This window comes from Seriola dumerili, unplaced genomic scaffold (assembly GCF_002260705.1).
Source record: "Seriola dumerili isolate Sdu_G_001 unplaced genomic scaffold, Sdu_1.0 BDQW01000091.1, whole genome shotgun sequence".
NCBI classification, from domain to species: Eukaryota; Metazoa; Chordata; class Actinopteri; order Carangiformes; family Carangidae; genus Seriola; species Seriola dumerili.
The window spans coordinates 54,758-80,117 of NW_019174346.1; the positions used below are offsets into that span (position 1 = coordinate 54,758).

At 44.9% G+C, this 25,360-nt stretch overlaps 1 long non-coding RNA gene across 1 annotated transcript; it reads right to left on the bottom strand.

The window, feature by feature from the left end:
- Positions 1-24,777, bottom strand: LOC111222148. The gene is made up of 3 exons (XR_002665119.1): positions 24,712-24,777; positions 1,258-1,269; positions 1-99 (listed from the first exon to the last, which is right to left on the bottom strand). It is a non-coding gene; the product is annotated as an uncharacterized LOC111222148 (long non-coding RNA).
- Between the last annotated feature and the right edge of the window lie 583 nt (positions 24,778-25,360).

Here is a 25,360-nt window from a genome sequence, read left to right on the forward strand (position 1 = left end):
TAGTTGAGTCTCCTCATCTCCACAGGGTCTGAGGAGTGGGCCAGTAGTGAGTCCTTGAAAACTGCCATGTGCTCATCCTTGGCTGGAGATGTTCGCTTCCTAGGGGAAGAAGTGGCGTGATGAGAGAAGGTCACCATTTAACCATTAAACCATATAGGACACAAATTAGTGCAGTTTTGAAATTTAATGTGATGCAAAAATGTTTTCAGCATCATGTTCACCAAGTATAGCTTTGATCATTGTTGAAATATTATGAAAGCTGTGAAGTGAGAATCTCTATAAATATCACACAGAAACCAAGCAATTGCTATGCGAGAAATAAAATTGAATAATGGATTCGCAGTGTATTTTGGAACTTTGGACAAAACCATGCTACCTGCTTTCCCCTTCTGAAAGATGAGATTCCTCTCTCAGAAAGAAAGAGCACTGAAAAAAATAAATAAATACTTAAAAAATGTGAAATCAAATTACTTTCCTCATAGTGTGTTGTGGATTTAATAGATTGGTTTTGGTTTTGAGCAAGGATATTCTTCAGGGTTGCGTTATAAAGTTCAGTGCCATGTCTTTAACACTGTTTGACAAAGGCATTTTTTGAAGTGTAGGTGCAAACTAAAGGGCTGTCACTGCACAATTTGGTATTTTACAGAGCAGAAAGTATGAATTTGAGGAAACAAATTAAATCATCTTGACAAAAAGTAAATAAACAAACTAGCAATTTAATTAGGAAGAGAAGAAATGAACACTAGGAAAAGAAGAACATTTATCAAGCTCTATATTTGAACATTTCTGTTTTCTGCAAGAAAGTATTGTTCAGGCATCAATTTTTATGAAAGAATTTTAGATTTTTCAGGTGTGGCGTTTGTTTTGCAGGCAAAGCTACAGGTGTGAGAGTGACTGAGAGATGAAAAAAACACAGACAGGATTATTCTGAGGGCAAGCTAAGAAGGATTTGTGAATTCAGCATTCAGAGGTGAACAGCAGAAAGCACACCTGAAGAAACAAAAATGCTAAAGCATACACAATCACTAACACACAAGACACACATGCTTACAAGCACTGTCGGTTAAAGCCTTTTTTCCCTTTTACACATGTAAGGTAAAAAAAAGGCTTGAAGACAGCTAGAGAAGCTGGCATGACACTATGGAAGTGTGACAACAATCTGTCACGTCTCATTATCACTGTTAGAAAATACGAGGAGGATGTGCAGAAGCGAAGTGGGACGTAAAGTAGTGTAAAAGAACTGACAGACTCACTAACCTTTCTTGTTTGCTGCATCCAAAGAAAGCAGGCAGAGAGTACCACACAGCGTCGCAGTAAACAGGTGTTTAAAGTGCCACGTTTATCAGTTTGATACATCAATATGGCCACATGGCACGCACACAACATGTGTTGGACAAGGTGGACAAGGCAATGACATATCTCAAGAGGACAGATTACAGATAGAATTTTCTCAACAACTGCAATGAACGCTACCAAAAATTAGCGTTCTCATGGACAGTAAGAGTATGAGTGCTCCACACACTTATCTGAGCTTCTCTAGTAATCTAATTATGTTCATTTGGACAGCTACAAGCCGCATTTTTGTTTCTGGATCCTCAGGGAAAATCACTGGAATTTGTCTGTCCGATGCATAGAATAATAATAGAAAAGAATTTGTTTTGTCCTTATAACCAATTTAAGACAAAACATGAGAGGATCTAGAAAATCAGACCAACATGTTTTGCACTAAGTCTGAGTCTGATGGGTTCATGCAGACACGCAGACACACACACACACACACACACACACACGCACACACTTTCAGTGTTTTGTTAGCTAGATTGTGTTGTAAGCTATCTCTATGCAGCGGTCAATGGCAAAATAAAGGCTGTAATATTGGGGACAGTGATTACTTTTAGCACAGTTAGTTATGTATGTTAGTTATTAGTTAGTGGTTTCCTGTTTTAGTTATTTTTCCTGCTGGATTTGTTTTCCATCAACAGTAAACTGCTGTCCAGGAGCCTATTCATAATTCAGAACTCTCAGCAGCAGACTTTTGGATAGCAATGGAACCATAATTAGGAACACATTTAGCAGTGATGTGATAAATATTTGGCTTGTAAGAATAAAATATGCAAAACATCAACTTGGACTTAGATCAGCAAATGATTTAAGATAGCTATGGGTATCTGAAATTCAGACACATGAAGAGAGAACAAGAGTAAAAGGAGGAATGAAAAAATGACAAAATGAGTGTTGCTATTTGAGCAAAGCAGCAGCCATATGGACGCTGGGGGGCGGGGGACCAAAGACCTCTCCTCTAGTCCATAGCCCTCCCAGTCCACCAGGTACTGACATCCATGTCCCTGATGGCGCATTGCCAGGAGGCGCTTAACAGTGAAGGCAGGAACCCCATTGATGACCCAGGGGGGTGAAGGGTCTGGAGCAGGGAACCATTGCGCTTTCTTTCACAGGTTTGGCACAGAAGACATGGAATGTGGGTTCAACCCTCCAGGGCATGGGGAAATTGAGGCATTCTGCCGTCAAGTTGACCACATTGGAGATGGGGAAGGGACCAATGAAACAAGGAGCCAGTTTATGGACTCCACTTGCAGAGGAAGGTCTTGAGCTGATAACCAGACTCTCTGACCAGGACGACAGGCTAGAGCTAGAGTATGCCGGCAGCCCACGTGCATCTTGTTATATTCTGCTGTTTTCAGAAGTTGGGCACGGGTCCCTCCAGGTACATCAACACCTGTGTATGAAAGCCAATGCCAAGGGAACCCCCATCTCCACCTCCAGATCTGGGAACAAGGGAGGCCTTTAGCTGTAAGCACACTGGAAAGGAGAAAGACAAATGGCAGAACAGGGTTGGGTGTTGTGTGCATAATCAGCCCACACAAGGTTCTTACTCCAGGTGGAGGGGTTGTGTGTAGACAGGTCTCCAATTCCTGGTTCATCCTTTCTGTTTGGGGGTGGTAACCAGACGAGAGGCTGACTGAGGCACCCAACAAAGTACAGAATGCCTTCCAGAACTGTGAGATGAACTGGGGGCCCCTGGTTGAACACAACATCCCTAGGGAATCCATGTATATGAAAAACATCACCTCTGCCATCGCCTTGGCAGTGGGTAACTTGGGCAATGGAATGAAATGCACAATTTTGGAGAAACGACCCACCACCCTGAGAATGGTGGTGTTACCATCAGAAAGTGGAAGTCCAGTAACAAGGTCCAGGGAAATGTCTGACCAGGTCTGATGTGGAACATGCACTTTTGTTCCAGGAACACACAGGCAGACTGCCACATATTTCAAAACCTGCTTCTCCATGGCTGGCCACTAGAAGATGGTCCTCCTAATCCCAGGATGACAGGAGACAAAAGAGGTGTGTGCCCAGAGGATAACCTGAGAACAGATGGACACTGGAGAGAAACATAACCTCCCGCCTGACCTTGTCCTCAATATCCCACATAACTGCACCCACCACACAGGAGGCGGGCAGAATGTCAGAGAATGATAGAGTCACTAGAGGAGTCATTGTCAAACTGACGGGACAAGGCATCAGGCTAACATTCTTGGAGCCAGGGTGATAAGATAAAGCAAACTTGAATCTTTTAAAAAACAGAACCCACCTGGATTGTTGAGAGTTCAGTCTTGTGCATATATATTCCAGATTCCGCCCACACCAAAAAACTTTGCCCCATCCAACCAATGCCTCCACTCCTCCAAACGCCACCTTAACTGCCAGCAGCTCACGGTTACCCACATCATAGTTATGTTTGGCTTTGGACAGTTTCCTGGACAAGAAGGTGCATAGATGGAGTTTGTTGTCCTTGGGGGACTGCTGGGTCCCTATGCCCACATAATAATACCATAGAAATACCTGTTTTTAATGGCAATATCATTGAAGATGAGAGATGTAGGGCCCAAGGAAGGATCTGGAAGAGACTATTAAAAAGGATCTGGATCAACCCACATAGACTACTCTGAACTGGAACTCGGGGAACAGAAAGAAGGCAAACAGATAAGAGAGCAATTTTTTCCCCAGCCCGTTACCTCTCCAGTGGCCCAGTTGATACTGGGATTGTGCTGGACGAGCCACAGGAGACCCAGAATGAGTGGACGGAGAGGTGAGCTGTATAGGTGGAAGAAAAGCTCTTTGGAGTGTCCATGAGCCATGACGATCTTGACAGGTTGAGTGCAATGAATAACTCTGCGTTAGCCTCAAGGGTCTTAGGTATGGAAAACACTGAGAGCTTTAATTATTTATTTATAATTATCGTATCGTAAGGTCGTCTCCCGCTTATCCGGATCCTGGTCGTGGGGGCAGCAGCCTCAACAGAGAGGTCCAGACGGCCCTCTCCCGTTCTTCCTCCGGGAGAATCCCGAGGCGTTCCAAGGCCAGCTGAGAGATATAATCCCTCCAGCGTGTCCTTGGTCGACCTCGAGGTCTCCTCCCGGTGGGACATGCCCGTAACACCTCCCTGGGGAGGCGTCCAGGAGGCATCCTCACCAGATGCCCGAACCACCTCAGCTGGCTCCTCTCGACATGGAGGAGCAGCGGCTCTACTCCGAGTCCCTCCCGGATGACCGAGCTCCTCACCCTATCTCTAAGGCTGAGCCCGGCCACCCTGCGGAGGAAACTCATTTCGGCTGCTTGTATTTGCGATCTCGTTCTTTCCGTCATTACCCAAAGCTCATGACCATAGGTGAGGATCGGAACGTAGATCGACCAGAAAATTGAGAGCTTCGCCTTCCGGCTTAGCTCCCTCTTCCCCACAACAGACCAATTCAGCGTCCGCATCACTGCTGACGCCGCCCCAATCCGCCTGTCGATCTCCCGCTCCATCCTACCCTCACTCGTGAACAAGATCCCGAGATACTTAAACTCCTCTACTTGAGGCAAAGCCTCCCCCCCGACCTGAAGCGGGCAATCCACCCGTTTCCGGCTGAGAACCATGGCCTCAGACTTGGAGGTGCTGATTTTCATCCCAGCCGTTTCACACTCGGCCACGAACCGCCCAAGCGAGAGCTGAAGGTCGGCGTTCGATGAAGCTAGGAGGACCACATCATCCGCAAAAAGCAGAGATGAGATCCTCCCGCCACCGAAACCAAACCCGTCCACCACCCGGCTGTGCCTAGAAATTCTGTCCATAAAAGTTATGAACAGAACCGGTGACAAAGGGCAGCCCTGGCGGAGTCCAACCCTCACCGGGAACAGGTCCGACTTACTGCCGGCTACGCGAACCAGACTCACACTCCTTTGGTACAGGGATTTAATGGCCACTAACAAGGGGCCATCCACCCCATACTCCCGGAGTGCCCCCCACAGGGTGCCCCTGGGAACACGGTCGTAAGCCTTCTCCAAATCCACAAAACACATGTGGACTGGATTGGCAAACTCCCATGCTCCCTCCAGCACCCTAGCGAGGGTAAAGAGCTGGTCCACAGTTCCACGCCCAGGACGAAAACCACATTGCTCCTCCTCGATCTGAGGTTCAACTATCGATCGGACCCTCTTTTCCAGTACCCTGGCATAGACCTTACCAGGGAGGCTGAGGAGTGTAATTCCACGGTAGTTGGAACACACCCTCTGGTCACCCTTCTTAAAGATGGGGACCACCACCCCGGTTTGCCACTCCAAAGGCACTGCCCCCGATGTCCACGCAATGTTGCAGAGGCGTGTCAACCAAGACAGCCCTACAACATCCAGAGCCTTGAGATACCCAGGGCGGATCTCATCAACCCCCGGGGCTCTGCCACCGCGCAGTTGTTTCACTACGTCGGCGACTTCTGCCCCGGAGATTAGATCATCCATCCCCAGGTCTCTTGGCTCTGTTTCCTCTACGGAATACGTGTTGGTGGGATTGAGGAGCTCCTCAAAGTATTCCTTCCACCGTCCCACTATATCCTCAGTTGACGTCAGCAGCTCCCCGCCCCCACTGTAAACAGTGTGAGCGAGTTGCCGCCTTCCCCCCCTGAGGCGCCGGACGGTTTGCCAGAACCTTTTTGGAGCCGATCGATAGTCTTCCTCCATTGTCTCACCGAACTCCTCCCACGTCCGAGTTTTTGCCTCAGCAACTGCCGCAGCTGCACTCCGCTTGGCCCGCCGGTACCAGTCAGCTGATTCCTGAGACCCACAGGCCAACCACGCCCTGTAGGCCTCCTTCTTCAGCCTGACGGCTTCCCCCACCGCCGGTGTCCACCAGCGGGTACGGGGGTTACCGCCACGACTGGCCCCAGCTACCTTGCGGCCGCAGCTTGCAACAGCCGCCTCAACAATAGCAGAGCGGAACAAGGCCCATTCGGACTCAATGTCCCCCACTGCCCTCGGGACGCGGTCGAAACTCTGCCGGAGGTGTGCGTTGAAAATCATCTTGACGGGTTCTTCCGCCAGGTTTTCCCAGCAGACCCTCACAACCCGTTTGGGCCTGCCAGGTCTGCGCGGCGTCTTCCCCCGCCATCTGATCCAACTCATCACCAGGTGGTGGTCGGTTGACAACTCTGCTCCTCTCTTTACCCGAGTGTCCAAAACATGCGGCCGCAGGTCTGATGATACGACTACAAAGTCGATCATAGACCTGCGACCTAGGGTGTCCTGGTGCCAAGTGCACCTGTGGACATCCTTATGTTTGAACATGGTGTTAGTTATGGCCAAGCTGTGACTAGCACAGAAGTCCAATAACTGAACGCCGCTCGGGTTCAGATCGGGCAGGCCGTTCCTCCCCACCACACCCTTCCAGGTCACGCTGTCATTGCCCATGTGAGCGTTGAAGTCTCCCAGTAGGACAATGGAGTCCCCTTTCGGGGCACTTTCCAGCACCCGTCCCAAGTATTCCAAAAAGGGCGGGGAGTCTGAACTGCTGTTCGGTGCATAAGCACTGACAACAATCAGAACCCGATCCCCGACCCGAAGGCGCAGGGACGCAACCCTTTCGTCCACTGGGGTAAACTCCAACATACAGGCAGAGAGCCTGGGGGACACCAAAAAGCCCACCCCGGCCCTCCGCCTCTCACCCGGAGCAACTCCAGCAAAGAGGAGAGACCAGCCCCTCTCAAGGACTTGGGTTCCGGAGCCGACGCTATGTGTCGAGGTGAGGCCGACTATATCTAGCCGGTATCGCTCAACCTCTTCCACAAGCTCCCGCTCCTTCCCCGCCAGAGAGGTGACGTTCCATGTTCCAAAAACCAGTTTCCGTAACCGAGGATCGGATCGCCAAGGCCCCCACCTTGGTCTGCTGCCCAATCCACAATGCACCGGATCCCTCTGACTCTTCCTGCAGGTGGTGAGCCCACTGGGAGACGAACCCATGTAGCCGGTTCGGGCTGGGCCCGGCCAGGCCCCATGGGCTAAGGCCTGGCCACCAGGCGCTCGTCCACGGGCCCCAACCCCAGGCCTGGCTCCAGGGCGGGGCCCCAGTGTCCCTCCGGGCCGGGTACTCGGGTTCTTGATAGTATTTATCATTAGGATCTTCTGAACCGTTCTTCGTCTGGCCCTTCACCTAGGACCAATCTGCCTTGGGAGACCCTACCAGGGGCAAAATGCCCCCGACAACATAGCTCCTAGGGTCATTAGGGCTCTCAAACTCCTCCACCACGGTAAGGTGACGGTTCAAGGAGGAGTATTTATAAAATATTTATAATTATTCATTTATTTATTATTTTCGCTAGTTTCCAATCCATAAAGCTTTCGTCAGCACCAGAATCAACTAATGATGGAGGACAATGAAGACAGGGTGATTAGCTGAAGCTGAGTCAGGGGGTGAGATAAGAGGGCAGAAGAGGTTATTTGGCTCACCGATGCCCTCTTCTACAGTGGTGATCCCATGCTGCTCACAGTAGATATACTGTCCCTCCTGAAGATGGCGATGTCACTCCTCCAGAGAGATGAGCTTGACCCAACTGCAAAGGCTCCTTCAAGGAGTATGTGAGTGCTACAGGAGACCTCTGGCGAGACAAGGAAGTGGAAAAGCTGGATCTGTCTTTCTCTACATCAGTCAACTGTCAATCTCAATCGCTAGAAAGATGGAGGAGTCCCGGTCAGCAGGGTGATCTACGGCCTGATCTACGGAGTTGTGTGCACACTCTGGCGTGGCCCAAGCCTCAGCCCGACAAGTGAGATGAGAAATAATACAGGCTACCTTGGTTTGTTCCGTGGGAAAGGCTGCCACCTGCATCTCAAAATGGAGCCCACAGTCCAACAGTTTTCAGAGTCTCCAGAAAAACGTTCAGTTTCCACCATCGCAGGAGCAGAAGCCACTGGATGCAGAGCTGGCAAAGTCAATGAGTCAAACCGACTCAACAGCTGTTGCATTTGTTTATTCAGGTGACTGACTTGGTCTGAGATGGAGGACTGGATGCCCTCATGGTAAGCGTTGAGCTCATGCACTCCATGGAATACAAAGGGAAGCTGCTCCTCATGTTTTCTGAGTTGACAGCCTTGAGAACGGATCGCAGCCTAAATGGTGGAAGAGATGGCTGAGTCCATTGTGGCCAGTTCGTGCTGTCACAAACACTGGATAAGGACTCAAAAATGCACGATTCAGAGCAGCAATCACAGGCAGGGTCTTTAATGGAAACCAGGTCAGTACATAGGAGGTCAGTCAAACAAGGCAAACAAATCCAAGGGCTGAGGCAAAAAGCTGGGTCAGTCACACCAATTCCCACGCGAAATAAACGAACGACGTAAGGTACTGTACCCCATCTTCAAACAACACCAACAAAACAACAAACGTGCAAACCTGGTTGTGGACAAATTATACATTGAAGGGCAATGTATAATTGCGTTATGAAACTGTATTTTCGCTTTTGTGTTTTTATATTTACATGTCAATCACCAGCGTTTTGTCCGTCAGCTCTCACTCTGCGTTTTTCCTCATTTCCCTTCCCTTTCCCTTCACACCTCTGCACACACACCCACACGCACCTACGTGCGCAGACACACACACACACACACACACACACACACACACACACACACATACACACCTCGTAATACCTTGTATTTCTATAACACCTAGACTACTACTAGAACATTTTATGGTACTCCCAATAACAATTACATCCTGGAATGTAAGAGGTATCAGCTCCCCAGCAAAAAGAACAAAAATATTAAACCACTTAGATAAAATAAAATCCAATATCTGCTTCCTTCAGAAAACCCACCTAACGGAAGGAGAATCTTTGAAACTTAAAGCCAAATGGATTAACCAGGCATACCACTCCGTTTATAATTCAAAAAAATGTGGCACCTCAATTTTAATCAGTAAGAATATCCCATTTGCTCACATCTCAACACTGGCTGACCCAGAAGGCCGCTATACAATTGTAACCGGATCCATTGGAAAAGACACCATGACACTAGCAAATATCTACGGCCCCAACACAGACTCCCAATCCTTCTTTCACTCCCTATTTGCAGCACTATCCAAATTCCCAAACTCTTGCGTTATCCTAGGCGGTGATTTTAACATAACACTAGACTCACACATGGACCACTCCTCATCAACTTCTACAAATGAATCTAATCGCCCCTCAACCCTGCTAAAACAATACATGTCAGATTACGGACTGATTGACATTTGGAGACTAAACAACCCCAGTAACTCTGAATACACATATTACTCACCCTACCACAAATCATACTCCAGAATAGACTATTTTATGGTTAACAATTCCATCACATACAAAATTATAAACTCTACAATTCATAACATCATCATCTCCGACCATGCCCCTATAAGCATCACTTTCCTAGCAGAACACCAACCCAACTTTCCCTTAAAATGGCGCTTCAACAACTCATTACTCAAAGATAAAGAATTTTTAGAATTTTTCAAACAGGAATGGGCATCAATCATCGAGACAAATAACACCCCAGGAATAATGGCAGATACACTATGGGAAACAGGAAAGACTGTCATGAGAGGCAAAATAATATCATACAATTCCTATAAAAAAAGAAAGAAATTGAGAAAGAAAATACTCTCCAAAAAGCAGCAAAGAGATTGGACCACCTAGCTTCCCATACTCCCACCAACTCAGTCATAAAAGAACAAAACACGAACTAAACAACATTCTACATAAAAAAACAGAAGACATTCTCCTCAAGCTCCGACAACAGCAATTTGAATTTGGAAACAAAACGGGAAAATTCTTAGCAAATCAACTTAAACAACAAACTGAAAGATCAATCATTACTGCAATAAAAGACTCATCTGGTACCATCAGTCAAAACCCGTCCACTATCAACGATTGTTTCAGATCATTCTATTCGAATTTATACACCTCGGTCCAGAATAACACAGAGAAGGATGTCGAGCAATTTCTAAAGAATGCCTCCTTACCCAAACTAAATCAAACCCAGTCAGAAACCTTAGAAGACCTCTCACTATAGCAGAAATCACAAAAGCACTTCAACACATGCCAAATAATAAATCACCCGGACCAGACGGTTACACAATAGAATTTTATAAACAGTTCTGGCACCTTCTTTCACCACTGTTCTTCCAAGTAACAGCAGAAATTCACAAAAATAAAACTATTCCCCATCATATGAATACGGCTTACATAACACTCATCCCAAAATCAAACAAGGACCACACACACTGTTAAGGCTTCTGTTATTAACATTATTTATCATTATTTGAGGATTTAGTCTTCTGTCATTTTATTTTGAAATGGTTCGTTTTATGGTGAAAAGCCTCGGTGGCTTCCGGTTTATTGTGATCCCGGCAGTTGCACGTGAGGTTTAGGCAGAAGCACACCGTCCATTGGTAAGCATGTTGAGATGTGACCGCTAATGATATGAATCGTAGATGTTTGTGTTATAATACTAGATGTTAAGCTTTAAGCTGTCTTGCTGTCTTGCTCTGATGAGACTATCGTAGAGTCTTTGCGGTTAGCGCGGTTAGCGTTGCTAGCGCTAACTAGCGGTTATGCTAGGTTCCGCTAGCGTGCTAGGCTAACTTCATTGGCATTTCGGGCTAGCGCTTAGCTAGCTCCTATAAACATTTGGCTATTGATGTAAGCACTAGTATTAGCTGAGAAACACAAGTGTTTGGATAAATGGGTCTTTGAATTTGATTCAGTTCCTTACATTTATTATTTAAGGGAATTAATGCTTTTGTTTATTAAAGGAGTAAATGCAGTTGAATGAAACACAATTTCTGTAATAATATTATGTAACCTTTTATTTTGGTTTAATTTCAGGTTTATGACCTGTGGCTGCCTTTGGTGATTATTTTGAAATAAAAGAACACCTAGGAGAAAAATACCACGAGTTATGGCTTCAGTGTGCTTCTTGGTCTGCCTTTTCGGAGGGCCTTGATTCATATATCCGAACAGTCATAAACCAAGGTCCTGGCCTTTTAAAGTAGTTAAGCGCGGAAAACTTGAGCACGGACAAAGCCCGAAGACCAGAAGAAAGTAAAGGACTGTCTAACCTATCTGACTGTGAGCTAACAGCCCTTCATAACGCAGCCTGCTCATCTGCTAACTTGCTAGCCACAAATAAATCACCTGAAGCCAGAAGAGGTAAAAAGTCTACAAGCCCAGTTGAGGTAAAAGACTATTAAATCCAAAGTGGCAAGAGGCTTGTATTTCGGTTGACGCAAGGGAAAAGTAGCAACATGGCAGCAACAAAGGAGGAGCTTGAGAAGCTTAAGCAGAGGCGTTCTGCAGCCCAGACTGCTTTCACCAAAAGAGCTAACTATCTCACCTCCAGGTCTAACGCACTGGGAGAAAGTGAAATGGTAAGCGAGTGGAGGAATTTTAAATCGGAGTACTCAAGAGTCAGAGATGCAGGATTCGAATACGTCACAGCCCTGAGAGAAGCTGACGATGATCGTGCCGAAGAAATGGCAGAGCACATAGACGGAAAAACAGCAGAATGCGACCGTAAGTATGATGAAACTGAACAGATCGTCCTCATGAGCTTCTGGACCAGGTTTGCTGGGGAGACAATTACCACCCTCGCCCGTGAGGCTGAATCAGCCATGGACCAGGCCGAGGCAACTGACTACAAGCAGATGACCAGGAAGCAACGTGACCTGCTAAATAGGAGTCTGGAACGGGAGAGTTTCGAACTGGAAAAAGAGGTAAATGATTGGATGGAGTTGATACCTAGACCCAAGTTAACAGAGTCAAAGGACTGCATTAGGAAGCTGAAAAAGCGGCGTGAGAAACTAATGGATGAATGGGCATGGCGAGACAATAGTCAAGGCTGGGTCCTGTCTGGTGTTGAAGAGGAGGAGCCAGATGAAGGGACAAAGCAAACCCAAGATGGACAACGGAGCGAGCCAGGTGAGGAGGCAGCGTCTGTTGGAGCTCGACCTAAATCTGAGCCGTTCCACCCTGGAATCACTCAACCTCCAGGAGGGGGCGTCCAGCCCAGCTTGCCCAGCCTGCCCCCAAATCTCAGCTACAGTGTATTTCCAGATGCTGTGGGTGTACCACAAGCCAACGCACTGCAAGGTGGTTCTGGCATGAACCCGGGGACTTATGATGTTAAACCCCTAATCATGCTGGAGCGTGCACGCCTACCTGTATTTTCTGGTGATGTGAGGGATTACTACCGTTGGAAAGCTGAGTGGGAAGACTTACAGCGGCTGGGAAATCCACATGGATTGGACAACGTGAGGAGATTCCACCTCCTCAGCAGCTTAGACGACAAAGTCAAGAGGGACCTTGTGTTGTCCAGCTGTAGATCCGCCGACGATGTTTTCAGAATCCTGGACAATAAGTATGGAAACAAGCCAAAAATAGTGCTGCTAATCTCAAAAGAAGTACAAGAACTTCCTCCCATAAAAGGAAACCAACCAAGAAAGACAATTGAAATGATTCAGGCCGTGGAGAGAGCACTTCACGATCTTCAAGTCCTAGGAGAGGAAGATGCTGTAAAAAATCGGGTAATAGCACAGTCAATTGAGAGTAAGCTGCCTAATTCCCTAAAAGAGAAGTGGGTAACGCACAAGAATGATCCTGCAAGCGGGTTTTCGTCACAGAACCACTTCGACTGTTTACTGCAGTACTTAAAAAGGCAGGAAGACATTCTTGAGGAACTGGATCAGCTGCAGCTACAGCCTAGCCCAGTTGAAAAACCTGAGAGGATAAAGGAGAAGAAAACATTCACCAGAGCCACGTCGGGGAACACTGAAAAGAGCTCTCAATTAAATCCATGCATTGTGTGTGGAGACGACGTGCATGCAGGAAAACTGTTTGCCTGCAAAGTCTTCAAAAGGCTCAACCTGTCAAGTAAGAAGGCTCAGCTGAAGAAAGCAGGAGCATGCATCACGTGCTTGCGGCACCATGGCGAAGATGGTAGTTGCACTCTTAAGTATCTCTGCTCAAAGGATGACTGTCGAAGAGGAGGGTCCTCAGATCACAACTACTTGCTCTGTCCGAAACCACCAATCAAGAGGAGAGATAAGGCAAGTAGAGAGCAGAGTGATCCAAAAGTAGAAAGGAGAGGACTTGGATTAACAGGAAGAGCTCCTTGCTAAACTTTCTCCATAACTGAAAGCGGAGTTCAAGGAAGCTTTCTCCAATAAAGTCTCGACAACAGTATGTGCCAGCACCAGTAATGAGCCGAGAGAGTACCCAGTCATAATGATGCTACTAGAAGTGACAACGAACTCAGGCCAGCTAGTTGGCACTTTGATTGACCTTGCGTCGGATACCAATTACATCTCCAATGAAGCCGCCGAGCGTCTCAAGTTAAATGGTGAGAACATTAAGATGATTGTCCAAGGAGTTGGAGGAATGGAAAAGACGGTGGCTACCAGAAGGTATACCCTGAGGTTGAGAATTAAAACTCCCAAAGGAACAGTAACAGAACACAAACTCCTCTGTTACGGCTTAGAGGAAATTGCTAAGGTGAACCAAGCAGTTACACCACAGAAACTACTAAGGTTCTTCCCTGATATTGAAGCGGAGGATTTGGTCCAACCTGAGAAGATTGATCTGCTAATTAGTCACAGGGAAGGTCGCCTGGTCCCACAGCAAATCAAAGTTGTGGGAGACCTCGTTCTATGGGATGGTCCCCTGGGAAAGACTGTTGGTGGGACTCATCCGGACCTTTTCGAGGAAGTAAACCTCGCAGTACATAGGTCTGAAACTCACTTTGCGAGATCAATGAGAACAGCTTCAAAGGCGTACAGAGAAATCCTCATGGACCCGACAAGATCTAGCAAATCCCAAGTGGAAAATGGAGAAATAATCATCCGGAGTACTGCAACTACCAACAAAGAAATGTTTGAGTGGTTCAGATGGGACAGTGTTGGCGCAGCTTGTGATCCTCAATGTGGTGGCTGCAAATGCGGTAGGTGTCCACCTGGAGGCAAAGAAATGACCCTAGGAGAAGAAAGGGATCTAGAAAAAATCAAGGAGTGCCTCACCTACGTGCGGGCAGACAAGCATTGCAGAACCCCTCACTGGGATGCAGCTTACCCGTGGAAAGGAGATCTTGAGACGCTTCCTGATAACTGCGTGCAGTAGAGGCAACCTTCCTGAACACGGAGAAGCGTCTCGAAAAGGAGCCACAATGGAAAGCTGCATACAGAGAGCAAATTCACGAAATGGTTTCAAGAGGAGCTGCCGTTAAACTCACTAAAGAGGAAATCGACTGCTGGAAAGGACGTAAGTGGTACATCAGTCATCTAGTCGCTCCTAATCCTCACTCAACTACTACGCCTGTAAGGATCGTTTGGAACAGTAGCCAAGAATTCATGGGAGTAAGTTTGAACGATCTTCTGCACAAGGGACCAGACGTCCTCAATCCGATCAGAGGCGTTCTCCTGAGGTTCAGGAGTGGGTTGTACGCCGCCTTAGGTGATGTGAGAAAAATGTACAACTCCGTTTGGCTTAAAGACAAAGAAGTCCAGCTTCACCGTTTCCTCTGGAGGGACAATCCGGAGGACGACATTGAGGTATTCGCTGTCGTCAGAGTCAACATGGGTGATAAGCCTGCAGGCTGTATAGCTCAAGTTGCTATGAGAGAAACTGCGAGCCTTCCTCAGTTCGCCGCCATGGTTGAAGAACGCCGAGTTTTGGTGGAAGACAGCTATGTGGACGATATCTTAACGTCACACAATGACATCAAGACGCTGGAAAAGATCACTAGAGGAGTGGAAGAGATCTTAAAAGCTGGGGGTTTCTCCCTTAAACCTTGGATCTTCTCTGGCCAAAGTGGGAGGTCAGGAGCCACTGCCAACTCCAGTAACAGTGAAATAGTCATGTCTACACCCAAGACTCTGGTTTTACCTAACCAAATGCAGGACGAAGAGAGCAAAGCATTGGGAGTCGGCTACGAACCAGAGACTGACAAACTTCGCATAATGATGTCCATCAATTTCTCGAAGAAGCGAGGTAAAATGAGGACTGAACCAGACTTGCGCGAAGAAGTCAGAAGTAAGACCCCAAATCCCTTGACACGTCGAGTGCTCCTAAGTCAGGTTGCTGCATGCTATGACCCCATTGGTCTAGCCACACCAGCTAAGCAGAAAGGGGTGATGCTTGTGAGGGAATCTTACCAAGAAGCAGGGAGGGACAACCTGGATAGAGATACTTGGGATGACCCCCTCTCGCCAAAACTCCGAGAGGCATCTATAAAACTCTTTGAGGAGTACGTGAGACTTGGTAACATCAAGTTCGAGAGAAGCCTCACGCCACCAGGAGCCATGGGCCGTCCTGTGGGAGTCACGTTTTCAGACGGGAGTGAGGCCTCCTACGGAGCAGTGCTCTATCTTCGGTGGGAGACACAGAACGGGGTCATCGTAAGACTGGTTGAGTCAAAAGCCAAGCTTACTCCCCTTAACCAAAAAGGGGATGTGATTAAGGCAGAGTTATGTGGCGCTGTCTTCGCGACTCGTCTGAAAAGGTACTTTGAGAAGCATTGTCGCATCAAGGTCACTCACTGGATCCACTTTGTAGATAGCCAAACAATCCTGGGCGCGATCCAGAAAGATAGTTATGGTTATCAGACCTTCTTCGCTAATCGCATTGGGGAAATCCAGAAGGCTGGATCGGTAGAAGATTGGAGGTGGATTAAGGGAAACATCAACATATCAGACATCATTACAAGGGGAGCGTCTCCCGAGGAGCTGAATGAAGAGTTGGAGTGGCAAAGAGGTCCTGAGTTCCTCAAATGGCCAGAAGCTGCGTGGCCAATGAAGACAGCCAGGGAAATAGTGACCACTGTTGCTGACGATATTAGAAAGCTCAAAAGAAAAGCTTTCTCAGCTGTGGTCACGCGAGCCCAGCTAAAGAAATTATCTGACCTTAGCAAAACTGACGTCAGTGTAGACATGAGAGACTCATCTGATAAAGATGGCCATCCCACAATGCACCCGCCACCAAAAGGTTGGGGTCCAGAGTTGGCGGTGGAGAGACCAGAGAGGAAACCCTGGAGTTTAAATCTTGTGCGCCTTGTTGAGCCAAAGCGGTTCAGCACCCTGTCAAAACTATGTGGAACCGTTGCCTGGACTCGAAGAGCTGCAGAATCCTGGCTGAATAGAGAGCGTCAAGCCTCGGATCCAGCAAAGTGGGAGGCAAAGAATTCCACCCTGTCTGCAGAAGAAAGAGCAATTGCCTTCCAAGATCTGGTCCTTGAAGCCCAGGACGGCGAGGAATTTCACAACACGACCCTAAACCGCCTGGTTGTGTTTAAGGATGATAATACAGGACTATTGCTGTGTGGTGGTAGAATCCAGTCTTGGAACGAAGATGGTGCAGCTGTCCCATTAATTCCTTTCCAATCCTGGCTTGGTACTTTGCTGGCAGGAGAAGCTCATGAGTCAAATCATGAGGGCATTGCTGCCACACTGCTGCGCACAAGAAGAAAGGCCTGGATAGTGCAAGGTCGGAGGACGGTCAAGAAGGTGATCAACGGGTGCCTTACTTGTAAGAAGCAGAAAGCCAGATTATGCCAGCAGGTGATGAGCGACCTCCCTCAGGAACGTACCAGCAGGGCAAATCCATTTGAATACACCACGCTAGACCTCTTCGGTCGCTTTGAGGTGAGAGATGCTGTAAAAAAGAGAGCTAAGAAAAAGGTCTGGGGAATAGTGTACTGCTGTATGGCTTCCAGAGCCGTTCATGCTGACCTTGTTGATGACCAGTCGACGGAAAGCTTCCTTCAGGCCTACAGCCGCTTCACCGCTCTGAGGGGACACCCAAAGAAGCTCTGGTCGGACAGAGGCTCAAACTTCGTGGGCGCTAGGCCTGCACTAAAGGAGCTGCACAAGCACCTGGCCTGCTTGCAGAGGGTGTCTGTTGAAGACGTGGCTGCCAGGAATGGCACAGAGTGGAATTGGGAATTCCATCCTGCTGACGCGCCTCACAGGAATGGAGCAGCCGAAGCAGCGGTCAAGCTTATTAAAAGAGCGCTTAATAACCTCTGTGGAACGACTGGCTGCTACACCTGGGGGGAGTTCCAGACCCTTCTCTTCTCGGCAGCTAATTTGACTAACGATCGTCCCATTGATGCCAAAGCGCAGGAGCAGGAAGATACAGTGAAGTATCTAACTCCTAACTCCCTTCTTCTAGGACGCACCGGACAAAGAGGAGATATGCTCGGGATTGACATGGAAACCCACCCTTGGCGGAGGCTGAGGGCTGTCCAGGCTGGAGTGGACAAGTTCTGGTTGAAGTGGAGCGAGTTGGCCGGCCCAAACTTGTTTATCCGGCAGAAGTGGCACAGAACAGAGAGATGTGTCAAGGTTGGAGATGTGGTTTGGGTGGCAGACCAGAATGCTTTAAGAGGACAGTTCCGGCTCGGCCGAGTTGTTACTGCATACCCGGATAAAAAGGGGGTTGTCCGAGATGTGGACTTGAGGATCTGGGTCTTCCCGGCCCTTTTGTGTCCAGGGTCCGGAAAGAACACTCTGGCCTGCCCACGACCATCATCATTCGCAGGGATGTGAGGAGGCTGGTGGTTTTGATTCCAGTCGAGGACCAACAGGAGCATGACGAGTCCTCGCCAAGGGTTACCCAAGAGACTGGACTGTTTTAGTTAATAGGTAACCCTGGGAGGCAACTGAGTGATGAGAGGGCAAACCTACACTCAGTGGGAGGAAAGGTGGTGGTGCCTCCCTCCTTAGTTAGCCTTTGTGTTTATGATGCTCTAGGAGGTACTTTGGATTTCATTTAAAAGGGCTATAAAAGCCAGTCCGGACATTTGAGAGACTCAAGTGTGTGTTGTGTTAATTGTGACCTCTTTTGATCTGTGATCAGTCGGTCAAGTGGGAGGTGTGAAGACTTCTGTTATTAACATTACTTTATCGTTATTTGAGGATTTAGTCTTCTGTCATTTTATTTTGAAATGGTTCGTTTTATGGTGAAAAGCCTCGGTGGCTTCCGGTTTATTGTGATCCCGGCAGTTGCACCTGAGGTTTAGGCAGAAGCACACCGGTCCATTGGTAAGCATTTGAGACGTGACCGCTAATGATATGAATCGTAGATGTTTGTGTTTAATACTAGATTTAAGCTTTAAGCTGTCTTGCTGTCTTGCTTCTGATGAGACTATCGTAGAGTCTTTGCGGTTAGCGCGGTTAGCGTTGCTAGCGCTAACTAGCGGTTATGCTAGGTTCCGCTAGCGTGCTAGGCTAACTTCGTTGGCATTTCGGGCTAGCGCTTAGCTAGCTCCTATAAACATTTGGCTATTGATGTAAGCACTAGTATTAGCTGAGAAACACAAGTGTTTGGATAAAGGGTCTTTGAATTTGATTCAGTTCCTTACATTTATTATTTAAGGGAATTAATGCTTTGTTTATTAAAGGAGTAAATGCAGTTGAATGAAACACAATTTCTGTAATAATATTATGTAACCTTTTATTTTGGTTTAATTTCAGTTTATGACTGTGGCTGCCTTTGGTGATTATTTTGAAATAAAAGAACACCTAGGAGAAAATACCACGAGTTATGGCTTCAGTGTGCTTCTGGTCTGCCTTTCGGAGGCCTTGATCATAGTCCGAACACACACTGCTCTAATTACCGCCCAATATCATTAATTAACACAGACATAAAATGAATTAGTGTAGTAGTATGGTATGCTGCTGGGGCTGATTACATTTAAGTCTGCCGCCCCGCACTTTACCTGGCGCTGTAGCCTATCAAGGCAGAGGGCGAGGGGATTTAGTCTTCTGTCATTTTATTTTGAAATGGTTCGTTTTATGGTGAAAAGCCTCGGTGGCTTCCGGTTTATTGTGATCCCGGCAGTTGCACCTGAGGTTTAGGCAGAAGCACACCGTCCATTGGTAAGCATGTTGAGACGTGACCGCTAATGATATGAATCGTAGATGTTTGTGTTATAATACTAGATGTTAAGCTTTAAGCTGTCTTGCTGTCTTGCTCTGATGAGACTATCGTAGAGTCTTTGCGGTTAGCGCGGTTAGCGTTGCTAGCGCTAACTAGCGGTTATGCTAGGTTCCGCTAGCGTGCTAGGCTAACTTCGTTGGCATTTCGGGCTAGCGCTTAGCTAGCTCCTATAAACATTTGGCTATTGATGTAAGCACTAGTATTAGCTGAGAAACACAAGTGTTTGGATAAATGGGTCTTTGAATTTGATTCAGTTCCTTACATTTATTATTTAAGGGAATTAATGCTTTTGTCCTCTCACTTCCTGGTTCGAAGCCCCTCCCGCTTCCCGGCCTTCCGCTTCTTCCTCTGCTCTCGAGTCGGGTAGGTGCGTGGCTGCAGTCTCTGCAGGTTGCTTCTTTTTAATCACATTAACCTCTGCATTGAATTGTTTAACTTTGTGTGGGTGTGTAGTGGTCCCTGGTGGTTGAGGAGATGGTGGCGATTCTCCCTGTTTGCTATAAACATTAACGGACAAGGTACAGACACCTTAACATTTATGTTCAATTCCAACTATAGCCGTTAGCCCAGGTGTTAAACACCTCACCTGTCCAATTTTTTATAGCGGATCCCGAACGCACCGGATCGGGTATTTTTATGAATGTTTATGAATATCAATTTCTAAGAATGTATTGTTTTGAGCTAATTGGTTGGTCATTTATCATTTAGTTTATTTCAATTGAAGGATTGCGTTCATTGGTTAATTTCTTTCTTTTCTTTATTTACTTCTTGTTTTGAGTTTCAGTCCTAGACTGTTAATATTGTTTGGTTTTGTTTTTTTTGGACAATTGTTAGTTTACGTTTTTTTATAAGGGGTTTGTGTTATTGTGCCTTGTGTTAATTAATTGTGTTTTCCCTTCCCTCCATAGTTGCTGAGAGCCGACGGTGGTGTCGGTGTCCTGGGTGGTGGGTCTCCTTTTGTGTGCCGTGATTTTGGATTTGGTTGTTTCGCACTTCACCTTTGTATGCGTGTCACGTGAGAGTGGGGTGCCCTTTTCTTTCGTTTGGACCCCCTCCCTCTACATTTTCCTCCACCGTTGGTCAGCTTCAGCTATTGGAGTAGGGCATTAATTATTAGTTTTGTTTTGAAATACCCTTCCTTTAACTTGTGTGACCAACCTATAATAAACGTGTTAATTATTTTTTTTGCTACTGTGAACCACGTCTCCTGCCCTTCTTTGTATGACTTACCTGTGTGCCTCCTCCTTATAGTCATATTAATTTACAGTTCCCTGGGTGCAATTCCCAGGGTGGCGTTGTTGGTTTCTTTCTCAAATTTTATAATTGAACTGGTATTATAATATTCTGGGCCCTCGTATCACCACAACAGCAAAACTTTAGCCATTAGACTGGAATCAGTAATACCCTCATTAGTCCACATAGATCAAACTGGCTTCATAAAAGGGAGACACTCTTCAGAAAACACCAGAAGACTATTCAATCTTATAAATCTCTACAACAACAACACACACCTAAAAACCACACCCTTTATTATAGCAACCCTCGATGCAGAAAAGGCTTTTGACAAAGTAAACTGGCCCTTTCTCTTCTCCTCCCTAAACCAATTCGGATTTCAGTCATATTTTACCACCTGGATTAAAACTCTCTACAGTTCCCCCTCGGCTTCCGTTATCACCAATGGAATCATATCAAGACCCTTCAAACTACAACGAGGCACTCGTCAAGGATGCCCCCTATCACCCTTTCTGTTTGCACTCTTTCTTGAACCTCTGGCTGCCTCCATTAGACAATGCGATGCCATCTCAGGCATAAAACTAAAAAGCACCCACCATAAAATAAGCCTATATGCTGACGACATTTTACTATTCATTACAAATCCGTTATCCTCACTTCCTGAAATCCACAATCTAATCGACAAATACAGCAAGATATCAGGCTACTCTATAAACTAGACAAAATCCAAGATTTTACCAATCGGTGGGTGGGACAGACAGCTGCAACACCCTCTTCTCAGCCACACAGTTAAATCAATTAAATATCTTGGAATCCACATCTCCTCCAACCCTAATGAATTATTAAAACTCAACCACACACCTTTATTACAAGAAATAAAAGACAATCTAGAAAGATGGAATAAATTACCACTCTCCTTGATCGGACGCATCTCAACGGTCAAAATGAAAATCCTTCCAAAAATAAATTACCTCTTTGCCATGATCCCTATAGCCCCACCCCAAAGCTGGTTCTCCTCTCTGAATAGCACAATCACCAAATTTTACTAGAAAAATAAACAACCAAGAATAAAACTATCCACATTTCAAAAACTTAAGGAATATGGAGGACTCAAGGCCCCTAATTTTTATTACTACTTCCTTTCACAACAACTGCTGTATATCCACCACTGGACAAAAAACACAAACTCACCATGGTTAGATGTTGAAAACAGCCTAACTCAAGAACTGGGCACTAAAAATCTCCCAATCATTGATAACTCCATAAAGCCCCACCCTGGCTACAAACACAACACAATCAACACTACTCTCAACCCATGGTGGAAAGCAAATAAAATCTTCCAATACAAAATATCACTTTCAACGCAAACTCCCATATGGAATAACCCTATGCTTCTGATCAATAATAAACCCTTCATCTTCCAAACCTGGATTACAAGAGGGATCACGACCTTGGGACAGCTACTCAATGATGGCCGGATCACAACCTTCGATTCCATAAAAACAAAATATAATCTACCAGACCGTTGCTACTTTCAATATATCCAGATATGAGATGTGATAAATAAATGCTTCAACACCACAGAAATGAATAACTACATTTCTCCCCTCTACCTAAAATTACACGCACTCAAACCTAAAAAGATGCTGTCCCAGATATATAATCTCCTAATATCCACCGACTCAACAATATCAATCCCCATACACAAATGGACGAGAGACATAAACAGCATACCAATCGACACCAACTGGCAAACAATATGTAACAACATATATTCCATGACAGGCAATTCCAAAACTCAACTAATACAGTACAAAATCCTTCACAGAACCCAAATAACCAACCACAAACTCCACTGTATGGGTCTCAAACAAAGCAACACCTGCACACTCTGCACAACTACAATGGACAATCACATCCACGCCCTCTGGTATTGCCCCCCAATCCAAAACTTCTGGACAAATGTACTAGATAAGCTATCCGAGATGCTTAGCACAAACATCCCATTAAGTCCTATTATTGCCCTTCTCGGCAATCTGTCTGCAACAAACATATCTGAAAACCATAAACCATTCATATTAATAACACTTACCATTGCCAAAAAGATCGTACTACTGAACGACAAAGACAAAACTAAGGTATCTACTCAACACTGGCTCAACGTATTGACAGACCACTCAAACCTAGAAAAACTCACAGCAACTCTGAAAAATAATCTCAAACTGTATGAAGAAACCTGGTCCCCATTTTTAAAATACATTCAGAACTGATTCCTCTTACAACAAAGGACTTTAACACCATTCAACTCTCACCACCATCAATCTAATTATCTGAATCAGACCCCATTCCTCCCTTCACCATCATCATTGGCAATATGACTTGGCCCTTCTTCTACTTCTCCTTCCTTCCTCTTCTTTTCTCGGTTAGTCCTATAAAAATTATACACTATATATTATATCTCTTTACCTTTTAACCTTTCATTTTATTAGAAAACTTATCACTTACTTTTCTGATGTGGGATTATATTGTTATTATGATAATTATACATATATATGTATTTGTTTAATTATTATTATTACTATAACTTTTATTTACCTATTTATTTATTTATATAATATTGTTTTTGTCAATTCTACAACAATCATCATAGCCAGATTACCAGTTGTTTTTTTTTTGTTCTGTTTTGTTTTTGTTTTTGTTTTTTGTTTTTTGTTTTTGTTGTTTTTTTGTTTGTTTTTTTCCTCTTATTATTATTATTATTATTATTATTATTGTTATTATTTAGAATTAAGTATGATGGCCCCCCTCGACCACTATCGATAATGTCCTCCCTTGCCAGTTATTTTGTGAGTTAGCTTGCCACCAGCGGGTTCCTGGGAGCAACGGGAACACAATTTCTTCCCAATCTCTTCACCCTATAAATCGAATTTTATTACTAAATCCAGTTTTTTTTCTCTCTCTTTCGCTTATCCTACTTCATTATTACTATTACTATTGATATTATTTATTACTTCCCAATCCCCATATGTTTTATTTTTATTTTATTTATTTAATTATTCTTTTTTTTATATATATAATATACATACATATATATATATATATATATATATATATATATATATCTTTTTTATTTTATGTACTTACTCCTTTCTTTTTTCTTTTTTTTTGACTTAACTTCTTTCTATCATTAAGATTACTACTGTCATTACTTAATTATAACTATATCATTACTATTATTAATATATTTATTATTATTAATATATTTATATATCATCAGTAATATATTTATATATCATCATCATACTTGTTTACATCATATTTATTATCATCAGTATTATTATTACTTTGGTTATTATCTTCGTATTCTACACACCTGCTCCTATAATACAATCACAATATTTCCACTGCACACCCATGCACAACACACCCCCACACAACACACACACACAAGTATCCACACACAACCTAGGCACAACACTCTCTTGCCGGGAAGTTTGTCCAATGTATGTATTGTATGTTATGTATGTATGTATGTTATCACTTTGTCTTGTCCTATTACACTTAATAAAAAAAAAAGAAAAAGAAAACAGGTCATACACACATTAGACTATACACAGAAAGAATACTTGTACGTTTGCTACAAAGAACGAAGACGAACTGGCACAGAAGACAGGAAGCATACAGACTAAATACACTAGGAGGGGGAAGACAATTGGACACAGGTGCAACACATTAGGGGCAGGGGTCAACAATCACAGTAGCGGGAAACAAACAATGGCAGGAAGTGGAAATCTGAAATGAGAGGAAAAGTTAGACAACCCAAAATACAACAGGAAGATGTGCTGTTGTAGAAAAAGTGGCACAATAACTGTAAATCAATTATTGATTACATGTTTATCAGTAAACATGCGAAAAGGGTGTTCAGTTTTTTCCTGCAACCTGAAAAGATTGTAATATAGTGTTCTGATTAATTTCAACCCAAGTATACATGTCACATTTAACTGGGAAATAGAAAAAGAGGGTGTGTTGCTATTTTTCAATTATCTTATATCCAGAGTTCCAAGGATCAACTCTGCATGAAAGTAGTCAAACATACCTGTTTGCAAAAACAGTGGCTTTAAAAAGCTTCACCCCATGAATCACAAGTTTATATCATAACACATGTCTACTGTTTTGTCATACTCACCTCTTGAAGAGTAGAATAGCAATGACTATGACGATGATGAGAATGACAGCCAGGACTGGACCCATCACCCACGGCATCTCTGGGTCCTCAGTTTGTTGGGTCATCCCATGGTGGAGCTTCACCATGATGGGCTCGGAGAACGGGCTAGCCGCAAAAGTTGTGTGCTGCAAATGACCAGAAGATGATCCAGTGCCAGGTCAGTCACTGAGTTATACACAAGAGAACATCTTTGATAAAGGCCCTATTCAAACATGGATTACCTACTTTAGGTTGACATGCTGCTGAGTTAAAATAATCCTGTGTCATCCAGTTCTCATCCAGCTAATTTAGTTCTTTGAAAGCAGTTTTAAGTTTGGTAGGTGATGTGAACATGAATGTTTCGATTACTGTGTTGTTTATTGATTTCCAACAGCAATAAATAAATTATATAAATGTTCTTGTCAGTGAAAATATGTTTTATTTACCTGAAGAGTAGAAACACATGGCATTTTGAGATGCCATGATTATATATACATACTGTATATCTAATACTGTAAATTTGGATGGATGGGATTCAGTATCCTTCTGAATAATAAGAATTGCTTTAATCTGACTGTAACTTCCCCACTTCCAAATATAACGGTTGCCATATTTGAAAGTTAATTTATAA